The 17,390-nt window shown below is 41.9% G+C and overlaps 1 long non-coding RNA gene across 3 annotated transcripts in view; it reads left to right on the forward strand.

Moving 5' to 3' along the window:
• LOC118288995 overlaps positions 1-15,960 on the forward strand; it is a 102,535-nt gene extending 86,575 nt beyond the window's left edge. For all 3 annotated transcript variants that reach the window (XR_004785975.2, XR_004785978.2, XR_004785976.2), the window contains 2 exons: positions 8,162-8,239; positions 15,659-15,960. This is a non-coding gene — a long non-coding RNA (uncharacterized LOC118288995). The remainder of the gene's footprint in view (positions 1-8,161; positions 8,240-15,658) is intronic.
• The last annotated feature ends 1,430 nt before the right edge of the window (positions 15,961-17,390 follow it).

Below are 17,390 nucleotides of genomic sequence, written 5' to 3' on the forward strand. Positions count from 1 at the left end.
ACGTTTGCTGTTTTTCGTTTTCAAAGTCTACTAAATCTTCTAAATCGACATTGATTTTGGTTCTCTGCAGTATCAAACTGCTTTGTAAAGGCTTTCTAAAAAAAGAATGCCGTGATAACGCCGAGTCCTCACCCTAATCAATAATGCCATCCCTCCATCTCTGTTTTGCCACGTGCACCTCAAAGTCTGCAGTGTATGGGAACCCTGTGAGCAGTGAGAGAACCCAACACTTTCCCTCCAAAGGGGGAGGAATGAATCATCCGGAGGAATGATGCTGCTTATTTAGCCGGGACCCGCTCCCTTTTGTGAGTGTTGGTGCACTAAACCGCCCGTTCACTTGGTTTGCGTGCCTTCAAGGGACAGGTAGTTGGACGGAGTGCAATCAAATCTATAATGAGGAACCACGGTCCAGTGTAAGTGAAGCACCCCAAGGTTTTAAGGAAAGAGATTGATGTCAGAGTGAACAAAATGTCACTGTACATTAGAGCAAACCACAAAAAAAGTTAATGACCATGTAACTTCATTTTTTTTTCCTTTTTCTAAAAAAGAAATGATGCATTTTTGTGTTAAATCTAAGATTCAATAAACCCAGACTGACCTCTATCTACAACACTGGCATAGCAGCTTTTATATGATTCACAATGTAAGTATAGTAATTATGAATTTCAGGGGCTAAATGGTCAGAAAACTGTGCTGAACAACCGACAGGCATAGTTATTGACAAGCAGGTGAACATAAAAAGAGAGTGAATGTCAATGTTACTCCATTATTTGAAGGCAACTGTTTGCTAAGGTGTTCAAATCATATTAAAGGTGATAATATGCTGCGTTTCCAACTTATCCTGCTACCTCCTTGGTTTAAATTTTTAATGATTTATTTAAACTGGATATAATGGAGATGTCACGTTGCCACAAATGTCACCACATTTTACAAAAGGGGATGTCTAGTGGCATACACAACAATAATGAAAATATCTGCCAATACTGAGTCCAGTCCAACACTTGTACTGTATCTACGTCATTTAAATGGTCAATAGACAAAGACATATAAATCATTAGAAATAATACAGCTGTACACTAGTTAATCTAACAGATCTTATTTTTTCATGAGCTTTTTGATCCAAAAACTGAACGTCACTAACAGAATTCACATTAGTCAGTGGCAGCTGATAATGACGTGTCAATTAAACAGGGAAAAGTTATTCAGTGCAAAAGTTTACATTGAGAAGTTGCTAGCCGAAGGTTTTCCACGCTGTAATGAGCCCAGCCATGTAAGGATCCATTTTTGATCTTTATTGTTTTAGCCAATGGGGATCCATTTGAAGTTCCCTTTCTTAGAATGATTTTGTTTTAATAATTCTGAGCTCTGGAGTTTACCTTCTACTCAGATTTTTTCCCCCAATTTAAACTCATAAATTCCCATATTTTGCAGATAAAATTGAAAAATTATTTCCTATTAAATTATTGACCTGTCACATGATTCAATATCTAAACCGTCGTCTTACCATGTCGAGAGGAGTCTCAATTTAAGCTGTTACCTTTATCCAACTGACCATTGTGTTCTCTCATAACCGAGTCATGAATCACACATGAAGCCTGACACGCTTCAGACGACTGACACGCTTCGGACGTCGCAACATTTTCTGCTTCAGCCGTTTCAGTTCTCATCAAATATCATTCAAGATGATAATCCCAGTGGCGGCAGGTTCGGTGCTCTGAGATGTGGAAGGTGTGTGTGTGTGTGTGTGTCTGTGTGTGTGTGTGTTTGTGCGCGTACCGCTGTCACTGTGTCACTGTTTGTGTGCTCGTGTCTGCTCAAAAGGCTTTGACCGAGGGGAATTGGGTTCATTTTGAAACACATCTGTTTTGGGATTTTTATGCTTTATGTATTTGCATCAGTTTAACTACTAGCTCTGGCAAAATTAATTCATGGGAATCTATGGAAATCACCGTTGAATCTGATTACATTCGAGTCTACTCTTAGTTTAATCGTAACTTGTCATTTTACGTTAGACTTTTTTTTTGGTAGTTATTTTACATTATTAATGTTGAGGAAGGCCACAGGAGAAAATATGGTAATTCTTCATTTAATGGGTCAGATGTTTCTGAGTTATTTCTTTTGCAGTTTCCTGGAAAGATTAATGTCATAATGTAAAAAGTTTAATTTGTTGTGGTGAGTTTATAAGCAATAATTTACTTCATCATTATCATCTTCATAAAATGATTTGGATTATTTATTGTTGGAACACTTATTTTCCTTTTTTTTAAAACTGTATTACTTATGGGAATATTTCTCATTTTCTGCAAAACGCTCTCCAGGTAGGAATGAGCTGATATTAATTTACTGGAAGCACACCAAGAACAGAACCTCCATTCCCAATATGTCGTAGACTAGACAGTTCATTAAAGTCTATGAATTCAAAGTTAAATTGTAGTTCATTTATGGGATATTGCAGGAAACCATGATGTCTGTGAATTAAAGTGTTACCAAACAAACTTTACAAAACTTGGTAGCCATTTTGCAACAGTAAAAAAAAAGCTTTCAAAATATCTGTAAAAAATAGTAGTACTTGTGAAAAACAGCCATTATTCGTGTTGCTTCCATTAATTATGTATTTTTTAGCGTGACCTTGGGCTTCCCATGAAGAAAAGTTTTTTAAAAAGGTGTATTTTATCATATCACCATCCACTTTCACTGACAAGGACTTTAGTTATAATTTGTCAGGGTCTTTACTCCCATTGAATGTATTGTACAAAAAAAATGGATATTTGAATATTTGAGTCACGATTTCCTTGACTAAACTAACAGAAGAAAATCTCTCACAGATCAATGAGCCCTCTCTAAAATCATCTGCAGCGAGGGGCAACTGCGAATACAACCCAGAGGGATTAAGACCTTGTAAGAGAGGCACGTGAGCAGGAGGTGGACAATCTGTAATCCATTGGGACAAAGAGACGGGGATTTGAAAAAGAACAAGTCAGGGTGACGAGGGAGGCGGAGGAGCGTTTGCGTCATGCCGCTGTGACTTTCCATCATGACATCTGGAGGGAAGGAGACGCAGGTGCACGGAGCAATCCTCTCTACCCCGGCTTCTGCCGCCCGTGGCTCTCTGCTCAGTGTGAATTACTGCAGCCAAACACAGCGTGGCCTAGTGTACGGCACATCAGCCGCAACATATGGCCACAAGCAAAGCACTACAGTGCAGTACACGTCGGCATGCAACCTGGCTGCTTCCATTGCATGGCCCAGTTCGAAGCTTAACACAGAAAATAATTCACTCACCTATTGGTCGGACAGCGAGATTAAAATGAGCTTCAACACACTAAAGGAGACAGGAGGGGGGGGAAGGGTTGTTAAAAACCTGCACGCAAACCTGCAGTGAATGCAATCTCTGAAAAGGACAGATCTGCAGGATGGAGGTTAGGTTAATGAGTGAAGACATCAAATCCAACATTAGGCGACAATGTTGAGTTTAGGGTTTCCTGATTCCAATAACAAAAAAATATATACCTGAAAAATTCTATTTAAGTGAGGAACTGAGTGAAGTGAGACCCTCAAATAACACAACTTAACAGTCAGACATCTGTGAGGCTGTACCAGCGAACTTTAGCAGCACTTTTAGCAACCATCATTATGCTGACATGCAATGACTATGCCAGCATACTTAGCAGGTGTTTACATTTTGCTGAGTAGGGCTAAATAGAAAGTAGGCTACTGCATCTGCACAGATTATTTTACACATTTGTTTCTTGAGCAGAGTACATATAATGTGACCTGATGATGGCACTTGTTGTAAAAGCTGCTGGGCCCAAAAATTTCAATGTGCTGGTGTGGCTAAAGGAAAATCTGGGGAGGATCAGAGTGATTGACATTCGTTCTTCTGTTCAAATCCGTGTCCATTTAGTAGATACTGAAGTATTTCACTGGATCAGTGAAAACTTTGGCCTGCTAGTAGCGCATAGTGAAAAATCAGAAGATAGATATATAGATAGATAGATAGATAGATAGATAGATAGTTACTTTATTTATCCCAAGCTGGGAAATTCCGGAAAAATATCTCTTCAGTCATCAAGATTCAAGGGTATGTTATGAGTATATCAGTGACAAATGGTGCATTGAATAGTTGTCAAGACATTTCAGAAGAACAAGTCAGGAGATTACCACAGTGAGGAGGCTTCAACCTCTGAGGAACAGATATAGGTTGATATAATGTCGGTACAAAATGTGTTGACCAAAGTGGTGGAGCACCTCATACCAACACTGGTGTCCCTGAAGGCGCACTGCTAACATGGACCAACAACTAACATTGACTGCATTTCAAACGAGAAACTGGAGGATCTTCCGACCAAATCGCCTTCTTTGCAGAACTGCATCATAGGGCACCATCATGAATCCAGACGAGGGAAAACTGCATGTTAACCGCGTATGGAAAGTTCACCCTTCTAAAGCGCGATGCTCTCTGTTGAAAAACATATCACGTACTCTTCCTTTTGCTGGTGTAAATGTGAATTTCACAGTTGAATATTATTGAAGCTGAGCTGTCGCGAGTCTTTTTACTTATGAATAGTAACATTTCACAGAATGTCGTCATCCTCCACTGAACATCAGAAATGGACACCAGGTAAAAAAAGAAATCCCGCTGGATACATATCTAGCATTTAAAAATTGGATCAATGATGTACTTCTCTTATGATAAAACCATGTGTAATTACATACATTTATCACGTGCCCATTGGCTTAAAATGTAGAGATTGCACTACTGGAGGGATTAACCTGGCTTTACCTTTTATGTCCCCTCTGTTCCTTCATTCAACCGGCTGCAGCGCAAAAATCTCCCCCCTGCTCATCACCACCCGTGTGGTGGTCTCAACCAACAATGCTCCACCCTTTGGTTACTTCTCTCCTAGTTTTTCTGTCTCTTTTGTCTTGTTTTAAACCCCCTACATTACTGGCTTAAGTAGGCCAGGACAGGTGGGATGTTTCCAGGCTCAGCTAAACCCTCCCTCTATGTACGCGTGTGCCGTCTTGAGTACAGGCCGTGCTGAGCTGCAGGCCGTGCAGTAAAGCCAGTGGGCCTACAGAGGAAGACAGAGAGTGCACGCTTACCTCGACAGAGGGGGAGTTCAGTAAATGTCAAACCTTCTTAGAGAAGTGCTGAGAGGCCTCTCGAGCAGGTAGCTCATTATTTCACACCCGGGCTGTAATTAAACAGAAATTGTATATATATAGATCTCATTATGGCGTGCACACTGTACAGTAGAGGCTGGGCAAAAGGCCACAATCTGAATTGGTGGATCGTTAAAAGAAGAATTTATTGTAAGGTTGAAGTAATGACATTACATTGACTTTACTCTTCACTGACCTGTCACCACCTCTTTGACACCTACAATGCATCTGAACTGAATGTATGAATAGATAAAACCCACGAATCTGTGATGTCTTGAAATATCCAGCTAAATATTTGGTCAAGTCACTGCAAAAACAATCATATGCAGTATCACAGTTAACTTCGGGGCTGTTTGACTCCACATAGGTTTCTGCTTTGTGCCCACTCCACGTTTTCTCTCTTGTGTTACAGTGAATTCTCTTTGGGGGTTTTTTTCCCAATATTCTTTTCCAATTAACTGCTCATGAAGCACAATACATATGTGGATACTGTTATTCACCTTAAAAGATGTTGGTGTGAGCCAGCGTCGGCATCTAAAGGAGGAGAAACAAGAGAAGGTGGTGAGGCGCTTTAAGTCGACAAAATGTCTTGGTTAGGAGCGCTCCGGGAGGATCCCGAGGGAAATTGGAAATAGGACTCACTTAAGTTTATTTGAGGCGCTCTTTGGATGGGATACATATAAACAAAAAAAAATCAGAGGCACTCTAAATTCAAACAATTGAAATGCCTCCTAATCCTGGCATGGTCATATAAAAAATAAAAAAAAAGGTTTTATGCCGAACTGCATCAGAGTTTTGTTTTCCTTCATTTTTCCATCACTGTAAGCCTTCTAATTGGATTTCCTGGTTTGCTATGCATGAGAGCTGCAACTTTATCTAATAAATACTTTGGAGTCCACAAAAGGAGCCTTAGACGTGGCCCAGACATTACTTTGCATTTCGGTGGTGGAGGCATGAAGTTACGATCGGGAGAGATTGCAATCACAGCAGAGAGAGACAACATAGGTGAGGTGGTTTAAATATTCATCAGCCAAGATGATCATTGGATGATTGGCAAGCCCCGCACAGAGAAACGGGTGAAATCCCCGATGACAGTATGGCTGACATTTGTCAGACAAATGCTCAGGTTATGTTTTTTGGTAAAGACAAATTGCATATGTTGCCGTTTGGTTTGGAGGACTTGTAAAGTTCCAGCACTGTTTAACGAGGGCATATACTGCTCCTCTTTTCTGCTACAGTAGGCATGGAAGAAATTATGTGATTCAGGTTTATAGTCATCTTTGTGTTCCTGCCAGAAGGTTCATGGAGGTCACGCAGCAGTATAAAAACCAACATGTTCAAACAGTAGGATCAAAAATCCCACAGGATTTCAAAGCAAATTCAACTTTCATATACTGTGATGGGATTTTGCCCCCGTTCATACCTTTGTCCTCATGAAATATTACTGACACATAGTACATGTGCGCACACAGACAGGAAAGCAGTTCCGAAATCTCAGTTGTGGTCTCAGTGTGGGCAGCTGATGGCTTTGAACTCAGCTCCACGGGGAATCTTCCCTGCCCTCCTCTTCCGACGACTCTGGAGCCCAGAGGCCAGATTCTCACCCCTGCCAATTCATGAATAATGACGATTCGCAGGCTCTCCGACATATAAAGTGTGATCAGATTGGCCCCGTCACTCGTGACCTTCTGCGGCGGTTGAGGAAGACGAGGCTAAAAGGAGGAGAGGGGAAAAGTGAAAGAGCTAGAATGGTGTAGAGATGAAAGGGATCTGCTGCAGGACGAAGGCATCTGATCAGAAGCCTGGCGAATTCACTTAGAGGTAATGCTGGTGCCAGGCTGTTATTTCCCTCATGCGATCATACACAGTGCATTATATCAGTATGTTTCCCCAGTAGACACCAGTATAGAATAAACCCCCACTGAATCTACCGCTCCCTCGCTGTATTCAGATGCCTTCAAATCTAACTCGGTGTGAATATTTGCCTGAATATAGCTAGGGGGCCACGGGAGGGTTCTGCATTGCAACAGCACACGGTGAAACGCAGAAGAGTCTCTTGTCAGCCGGCTTTGAAAACACACATCCATCATCTCCCCAAAGAGAGTCAAATTAGCAGTGGGCTAAACAGGTGGCTTGTCAGCAGATGCCAAGGAGCTCGCCGCAGAGAGATTGAGGTCATGTTTGTTTGATTGCCTCTGGGGTTCAGTAGCAAATGGATTTGACGGCTTGATTTTTGTGATGCAGGAAGGAGCAGCGTATCAGTAATACGTGTTGCAGTGTTAATGGGGGGGGATGTTTGAATTTGAGTGTTATGTGTCACCATTCTTGCTCGGACATTTAGGTGTCAAGAAATGCAACGACAACAGCGCTGTTGACTTTCTGTTAGGGTGTGTGAATATTATTACTGTATCTCTATGCTATTGTGAGCAAAGATGGAAATTATCCGAGTCTGTATGCGGTTACCAAAAATATGTAATTAAGCAATACAGACCATTATCTTTGGCAAGAGAAGACGTAAGATAACACCTGCAGGAGAGTTTACTAGTGAAGCAAAGAATCAATGTTCTTCCTTCAATCATCAACATTGTCTCCGTCAAAACAAATCTGTGCCTTTGCAGGAAAGTCATTTACATTTTCCCTTGACACATTTTTCATCATTGTTTAGCAAAGCTACGTACAATGCTCTGCAGATATCCAATGTCGGTCTATAATCTATCCATCCAGAGAGTACCTTAGGTACAATACTATCACCAAACAATTCATTATGTTCCCTTTAACATATTTCATGTGTATATTCATGTATTCTATTGTAAGTTGTGCCATTTTTCTGGGGGGTTTTGTTGGGTAAAGATTTGATGACACGTACGGCAAAGTTGTTTTCCCGTGGTCCTTCATTTTTTTGTGGTGGATGTAAACATAATATCCAGGGGATACAGTATAATGGTATTCTGGCTGCTGAAATTCTCATCTTTCCCGTTTTTGTTTTTTTTACCAGCAGTAAATTGGATCCAGTAATCGCCGCAGGCAGCAAACGAGATGATTTCGGCAGTAATTTGTGGAAGACAACTTTGAGGTCAGTGGAGTCCACCCATTCATTTGCATTTAGTTCTGTTTATCGCCGGTCTCCTCACTTGTGCCGACCGAGTGTTTTTTCTCACAGTCACATTTCTCTCACCATCTGTCAGAATTTAATACCTGGTGTAAAATCCTGATAGACAGAGTGTTTTTCTTTTCAGCAGGGATTTCACTTCTAATGGTAGCAGCAGACACACCGATCCACAGTATCACTTCCTTTGCGGACTAGATAGGTGTTTGATCTGTACAATAAATGTGAAGCCATAGCCAGGAGTTTAGGTTTTGGATGCGTGGGCATAATTGTTTAAATAATGGTTATTTGTGAATTAGAGGAAGGTGACTGGGGGGTCAGAGTGGACTACACTGCAGAGACATCATAATTCCCTAGATGCATCTTCCTTTGTTTTTATAGCAGTGGACCATTACCATTATGTATCTGGGTCTTTACTTGTCATTCTACGTCTATTGTTATTAAATTTAGCTATTGCATTATGCATGTGGGAGAATATTACTGCGCTCTGAATTAGATTGTTGAAGAGGTCGCCCTTGTTTGGGATTGCCCAAAGGGTTTTTCCTCCTTCAGTCTCTGAGCCAGTGAAACACATCGTCGCACGATGACTGAATTTTGTGTTTCTGTTATTTTTTAATGTGTGTGTATGCGTGTTGGCTTGAGTTCAATATTTTCATCTCACGCAAATGCGCGTTTGACGCGGATTTTCGCGTGATCGCGTCTGTACATTCACTTGTATGTATGTAAAATGGACGCGCGAAACGCGGGCCAGCGGGCAAGTCACCAGCGCTGCCCTGAATAAGCAAACAGCCAGATATGCAACACTGGTTGAAAACCTGCACGAAACTTTGTGACCCGGTTCCGTGATCTACAACTGAAAAGGCCACAGATTACGTTCCTCGTTGACCCTTTTAATGCGGAGACGGACTGTTTGAAAGCCCCGCTAGTCACAGATGAGGCTGCGGCTGAGTCGGAGATGATCGATCTTTGTGAGGAGGACCAACTGAAACCTGCTTTAAGGGAAGGGACTATTGTGTTCTGGAAAAGTGTGCCAATGGAAAAATACCCTAATGTCAAACAGGCTGCGCTCAAGATACTGTCAATGTTTGGGTCAACGTACGTGTGTTTTCTACCCTGAAATACCAGTAAAACTAATAACATGGCCATTCCTGTAGTATTTGTTTGGCCTCTGTCTTGCCCATTTACCAAAAACGTGACTTTAGTGACTGCCAAAAATTTATGACTGCACACAGAGTGCGTTTTAGACGTTTGAAGCACCATTTGTAATTGTTTCGAATCCTTTTCAGGCTTCCTGAGCGTTGCTCTGAGCTTCAGGCGCTTCACTTCATCCACTGAGCATGCCTCGCAAGTTCTGTACCGATGCTCCGAGCAAACAAAAGTGAAAAAGTTGAAACTTTGAGGACAATCCCTGCAGCTTTTACTCAATTGGCCCAAACTTTCCTGTTTCGTCTATAACAAGGAAAATAGAAAAGCTGCTGTTTTTTTGTCTTGATAGTTTGTTAATGTTTGCTAATCTTACAGGCTGTGTGATATTACATAATGAGGCTAATGAGTCACGCTCATGAGAAAAGCCGATGTTTTAGTCTACTAAAGATGTGCTGTTTGATTACACCCATCATGAGCTTTATCTAATATTCTTCATCTATTATACATTAAAATACAGCAGAATATTGCAATTTACAAATGTATGATGTTCTGAATTTGACATGGGGAGATTATGATTTAAACTTTAATGTGCCTCAGAAATTACTAATGAAAGCATTTTTACACTGTTACTGTCAGACTCCATTTTTATTGTGGTGGAAGGTTGAAAGAGAGAGGAGGTTTCTGATGGCACAGCATTATTGGATGTGGAGAGTCATGATGTAGCCAGAGTCATCTCCTATTCCAAGGACAAGTTCATGTTCTAAAACCTGACAGCTCTCCCACAGGTTCATGTCCAGTTCTCCAACTCCCTTTTGTTCCGACTATTTTGATGAGTTTGTATTGTATTTTTCTTTCCAGGTGCTGTGTCAAGTGTTTGTATGGCTTTGATTTATTTGAATCTTTTGGCCTCAAAGTACTTGAAAGAGAACCTGGAAGGGGTTCCGGTGTTATTGATCCTACATGGATCTGAATCTGCAGGCGACACAACCTTCATTGTTGTAACTGAAGCGTTCCTCTAGGAATCTTACAGCAGCTGCCAGCAGCCACAGTTACAGACACTGGAAACTCAGAGCGTTGGCTTGCTTATCCGTGCCTGCAGTGTTGGATTACATGGAGCCCCAGCATTGGCTTGAGTCCTTCCCCTGAGTGCTGAGGAGGATTTTGATGAAAAAATAAGCGATGTTGTCCTTGTCAGCCTTAGACTTGTCAGACTTATGTAATGTTGAGGGAGGGGGGGGAGTCTGAAATATCCGACTCACTTGTTGATGCATTATTGATGGCAATCAATCATTTCCCCATTCCTTGGTTTTGTTTAATGACTTGTTACAAAAGATTAGTACAATCTATACACCATCATCATTGATATTGATAATAAGGGTGTACAACATCTACTGACACTGACTCATCATGTTTCTGGTTGACCCAGATGTTAAGATAGATTTATACAATACAGACATCTTATATCTTATAGATTATATGCAGATGGCAGACAGATTTATTAAGCTCTCTCACCAAATGTCTTTGGTGTCTGCACCAAGAAAGAATTGAATGGTTTGATGAAACAAATCATCCTTCAATTAGAGAAAGAAAAGACCAAAGACGGAGGGTTGCAACTTAGTGCATATCTGGAGTCTAGAGCCTTAAAAACCTCAACCCATGCTAAAACACCTCTAAAGTAATTATGGATGGGGATCTTAAGTTCAGTGGCCACATCAAAGCTGTAACTAAATCTGCATTTTGGCATCTCAAAAACATAGCTGAGATGAGAGATTTCACATCTAAATAAGACTAAGAGAAACTAATTCATACCTTTACATCCTCCAAACGTGACGTATTGCTAGGCTCTCCTCTAGTGCCCGCCATTTCACTAAGCATCTTTCTCCTGCTCCTTCACTCCCATAGACTTAAGAGTGTGTTACCGAGCGTCAGGAATGAGCAGAAGGAGGAGAGGACGGAGCCTTTCCCCTGGGGGTGTGCCCTCAAGAGACCCCGCACAAAAATCCCCATAATGTGTTGTGCTGAGGGGGGCATGTCTGCTGCTTTCAAGTAGAATTGGCAAGAAAAAGCACTGAGGAGTTTGCCTGCAGATCTGTGGCTGTAATGGCAATTTTAGACCAAAGCTGTGTAACTTTTGCAGAGCAACAGCGGGCTCTGCAGCCACAAGTGGTAATTAATGCTGTGGGGCTCGCTTTCATGTACAGATGAGGCTTTACGTTTTTCACAGAACCCTCAAGTTTGAGGAGATTGTCAAACAATTCTTCGATTTTTCAACACTTTATTAGAGGGTGCCATAGGTGTTAATGGGTGATCAACAGTTCAGCATTACTCTCGTACTTGCTGGACCTGATTCCAGGACTTTAAGCTGCTGACAATCATTCACTTCTCGTGGGGGATTGTCCCCGCTCACCCAACGTAGATACTGCCAAAACAGGCATTTGGGGCATGTGAATTAAATGGTAAATGAGCGGAATGCATTTGTTTAGTGGTTTTATAGTATTATTGATGCCGATTCGCTTCAAAAATGATTTTGAAGCTGTTATCTTGAGAAGAAATGAATGCAAATAGTTCTTTTGAAACATTCGCTTCACTAGAAGGTCAAAGCAAATAGGTTTGATTATGCCAAGTTGACAACAGGTGGGTGTCACTTGGGTTGAGATGAATCTCAAATCTGACATTCACTCTCTGTGCAGCCTGCTCCTGCGGGCTTAGTGCAAAAAGGACTCATGAGGTTTGTAAGCCAGATTTATCTGCTGATTTGTCCTCGTGTGCCTCAGCATGGAAAAATGTTTGAATAATTCAACAACTTTTACTTGACCTTGCATCATCACATCATGGTTATGAGTGATTCATTGCGCTGACCCTTTTCCGAAGCTGACAGGAAGGGAATACTGGATGGGGGTACATCAAAAGTCAACAGGGTGCTGGCACGAGTGTCCAGCTCAGCCCTTACAGTGGTAAACACTAGTCTGCATACTTCATAGAACAGGTATCGAAGGAGATTTGTCCAGCTGCTGTCTACTTCCCCACTCCCTTCTCACCAGCGCACCTATTGCTTGATTGAATATATAATGTGAAAAAAACTTGGGTTTCCCGCAGCGCTGGAAATACAATGCGAATGCGACGTATTCTGGACCGTTTTCTGCAACCGTATTTAATGCTGCTTTCCATTGTACCTTGGAACGCTCGGAACTCAGACCCTGGAAGTCGGGGTGGTGATTTTTTTCCGACCTCCCGAGTTGCAGTGGAACCGGAACGCAGCACAACACTACGTAGCAAACATGGAGACTTACACGGAGGTCAGGTCCACCTAATGTAACTATATTTAACTCATTCAAAGATGACTAAAAAAATTGGTTCCTTGTTGCAGGTGATTATACATATATGAACACACAATTATGGACAATATATTCAATTTCTGTGAATACGTTCTTCTAAATATTACACACTGTAGCTTTAAGTTACTTTCTTACTTAAGAGTTTAGACCAACTTGCAAGAACCTTCATCTGTGGCTCCGGTCGAGCCACACACAACCTCTGCATTTACACTGCATCTTAGAGCAAAGTGAGGCCTTAGCCGATATTGGATTGGTGTTCCTGATAAAGAACTGAGCGAGTGTAAAATTACAAAAAATAACATAGAATAGTCTTTTTTAAAGCCCATACGTTATCTTTTGTTGATGACAGGTGACATGCAGGTTGAATAATCAATGGCAACAGATTCCTCAGTTGTGTAACAGGCTAGTCGTGTTTCTCTTTCTCCAACTGTGGACTTTTCATCAGTCTTCTGCTTAGTGGAGGCCTAGGGCTGAAGAACTAATCAAAATATTGTGCAATATTCAAATTGATGAATATTTTTTTGATAATGTAATGTAAAAAATGTCATAACGTACCATATTGTAAACAAATCATTGTCTGTGAAAATGAAATGCAAACATTACCATTTCCACTGAATTGGCGACTCAGATCGCAAATTGCAATATCTGTCAAAATAATTGGTAATGCAATTTTTCTTGCATAACATTCAGGCCTATGTAGGGCCTCTTGTTTTTTAGCATCGACATGTATCTTTCTGGCTTTTTTGACAATGCTGACAGAGAAGGCAGTGAAGCAGATGACTTTAACATCCCTGCATTTATTGATCGTCAAACAGTTAGTGACTGTTTTGCTCTAACCAGAGGAAGAGGGAAAACTCGAACTGTTGTTCTGCACAGGATAGTCAACTTTTATATTGAGACCAAAAAAAAAAATGTGAACAATGACATAAAAGCACAACAAAGTTTGCAAACTCTATGCGTCTCGTTTGATGGGAGTCCTGACAGAGTGTCCAAGAGGAAGGTGCGTGTCAGCGTGAGGCAGATTGTTGCCACTGTTCTTCGGGTTGCTGCATGCCTCCCTGCACTGGACCATTCAAGAGGCAGGGGCCCGTCTTTTTCCTCAAAACTTTCTCGAACACATGCCAGAACACTCTGCTTATACTTTTGAAATCACACCTGAGCCTGAGCCAGTGGGGGGTCGCCTACTCCCGTATGGGTAACACACTTCTCAATTCTGCTCCTGGCTGGAGTTGTGCCACTCCAAGTGAAGTGTGGGAATAAAGAAAAAGTAGCGTCCAGCTCCATCCTAGTTTCACGTGGACTCACTTCACTACATGCATTTTAAGTTTTTGATCAGAGAGGGAGAAAACACAAAGCTGTTTACTGAATTCTCTCACACACTTAAGTAAATCCTCCTCTTCAAAGACAAGGGGAATAATCCCTGACAGTTCACACCAGCACATAAGTTGTGAGTCAGTAAGGAGCGCAGTGGAAGGTGAGAGCTGGTGTCAGCGCTGCTACCAAAGGGCTTCAGAGATTGGAAGTCTTTCCAAGGAGATGATGATAATATTGGAGTTATTACATGTTCATGACCTCTCAACACTCCCCCAACTCCCTGTAGGTTGGAAAAGAAACAATGCACCATATCTGTATGGAGGCACACTCATTTCAAAATCAATTTCCTTGACGCAAAGATTTTGTGAAAAACTGCAGTGACTGTAGTGACGCAAAGCAGAAGTTCAAGGAAGATATTGCTTCCAAGATTCAATTTAATTCACTATACATTTTATTTGCCATAACCACAATCTTTTCCTAACTTTTGCCACAGCATTAGTGGTTACTGCAAATAGATGTTGTTTAACGTGACAACAGTAAGGTTGTTGACACAGTGAACACAAAAATGTCAGTGTTCTTGATTGGTTATGGGGTTGAACCATATTATTAAAAATGGACGTAGTCACCGGGTCTCTTCGAATGCACCAGCAGAGGGCGACTCCACTGGTTGCAAAAACGTCAGTTAACACTTTCCTGAGGAGTTTATGGTCTCAATCTCTAATTTCAAGTTTTCTTCAATAGCATGATGTCAATTTTCTATGGTCCCATTTAGAGTAACATAGACAATTAAGCCCCGAATGCATTGGAGCGTGGATACCATATGATGGACAGCTAGCACCGTCCAATTGGTGCAGGCCGCAGGTGTGGGTGGACGTGCCGGGGACAAGCTCCTCCAAATAATTAAAAACCAAGATGGCGCCGGCCAAAATACCCAACTCGATGCTTTAAAATGGCAGCTCACAAACCAATGAGTGACGTCATGGTGGTTTGCCACTTGGCTTGAACTGATTCAAGGCCTTTTTCATCTTGAACTGAATCAAATTAAAAGACGCCAATGTGCATTTTGACCCAAAGTGCTACAAAGCTGACTTTACAGCACATAGTATATAGAGTGGATCCAGATTCAACAATGTAATAGTTCTTTTACAAAGCCAGCCGGGGAGACCAGAATTACAGCCGAACAAATTTGTGTAGTTAGATCTTTTCCAGGGCCCCGGCAGCGCAGAGGACCCCCTGTAGGGCACTGATCCCTGTTCTTTGGAAGAAAAGCCCCTTGTTATTAATAATTCAGCACAGGAGCCACTTTATCATCAGATGTGCTGCTCTGTCCTCACCGTGAGTGAGCTGCTGCTGCTTCGACCCTCAATCTCTGTTCTTTAAATTATAAGTGTCAGCGCCCTGATTTCTGTTTTGACTCGTGATCACGAGTGGAATAGGCTGCATGTCATTAATTATTGCTGTAATAAATCCTGCTCAGTAAAATAGTGATCAAAAGTTGCCCCCAAATGTTGACTGTCAAATGGTGCATTGGTGTGTCAGACTGAGTATAGGACTCTGCTCTTTTCAGACTACTGTCTACTTTCTTCAACAGAACAGCCTTGGGGATGTTTCACCTGATTAGATGCAAAGAAATGGCAAGAGGTGAGTCACCTGAAGCAGGACGCACATGTCAACGGACGCAGCAACTCACACAACATGATCTGACTGAGTCCTTGCGTGTGTCACTGCGAAGTACACAGCGAACAATGGCCTATTGTTCCTGCCTCTGCATTCCTCTGGTTCCATCTTCCCCTGAGTCAGTCTATATACATGTATTTAGCTTGATACCACACAGCAGACATGAATCGAGTGCTGTTGCTGTGGCTATAATTAAATCCCATAATTGAAACCTGAGGGAATGTGTGTTTCTTGTTCTTTGCCCTAATCACCATTCGCCGCAATACGTCAGCCGCGTGCTCTTTTCGTTACGCTGAGTGTAAAGCTGTGCTAATGTCGGAGACGACAGACCTGTAGGTAAATGCCAGTGCCTTGCTTTGTCCCCGGCCCCTCTCTGCAGCAGCCTGGGTGGGGGGTTTGAGCCATGCACACGTCGTACAGTATCTCATACAATAATTACCAGCTGCACAGCCAGAGGTTCGTCCGCCTTTAACATCTTTGTCTCAGAAATGTCTGTCAGCTTGTGTCCTCTCAGCTGGATGGATCCGTCGACGCTTTCAACTCAACGTACTTTTTCTGTTTTGTCATCTACTGTGGCTTTTATTTTTTTTTTATCTCATTTTTCTTTGTGTATTCTCAGGAAAGCACTGCAGTATCACAAATAATAAGGCTGTGTGCCAGTGGCCATCGCAGCACCTGTAAAGTCCATCTGAAATATTGAGTGCGGAACGAGAGCACGGCACTTTTTATTTTCTTTTAGTTATTATGTCCATGCATCAGTCAGGAAACTGTGGCAAAGCTGTTGTCAGTTATGCCACTTTCTGTGGCAGGTGTGCGTTTTTATCTCTCTCTCACACACACACACACACACACACACACACACACACATACACCTACATGCAGCTGTTTATTGTTCCTGTCAGGCCAGGTAGAGGGCAGGTTAGGAAAAAAAGAACGCTGTGTCTCAGCCGCGTACGCCGGCTCTGAATAATGACTGCCATCCCTTAAGCATTAAGAAAAAAAATAATGTGATGTGAAAACTGCTGTCATCAACTCCCACACGTGTCCTCTTCTTCCCTTTAGTGGCAACCTTCTTCATTTGCCCGCCACACCCACACTCATTATTTCTCTGCATATATTAGGGGTTACGTACTGTATGTTCGTTCGCGGGTGGTGCACTGCAAACACTGGAATGCACTGTAGTTGCTCGCATGCTAAAAATCTTTTTTTAGTCCGTCTCTAATCCATCCTGGATACCAGCTCTACGGAGTCGATCACACACACACACTTGTTTCTTTTCACCTTAGCTACTGCAAAGTGTTGTTAACAGGCGTTTTCTGGAAAAGAGATAACAAATAAAAATAAGAGCATCGTCATTTGCAGCGTGTAGCCTGGAGATGAGTGTCTGAACTTTGGATGCCCCTCTATAGTCTGTGTGCAAACTGAGAGCCTCATAAGCCAGCTGTGTGTTCCTATACCATATCACACACACTTAAAAACAGTAGGGTGGCACTCGACCCACTCCTGAATTGTTCATAATCAAATGCAGCCCGTACAGGTTTCTGGGGTGAGCGTTGCAAAATGAGGACATTGCGGACTGAACTTGGTCTCACAGCCTTAGCATGTATGTAATACCTATTATTGTTCAACCCTGTAAACCTACTATA

Source organism: Scophthalmus maximus, chromosome 17 (genome assembly GCF_022379125.1).
Source record: "Scophthalmus maximus strain ysfricsl-2021 chromosome 17, ASM2237912v1, whole genome shotgun sequence".
NCBI lineage: Eukaryota > Metazoa > Chordata > Actinopteri > Pleuronectiformes > Scophthalmidae > Scophthalmus > Scophthalmus maximus.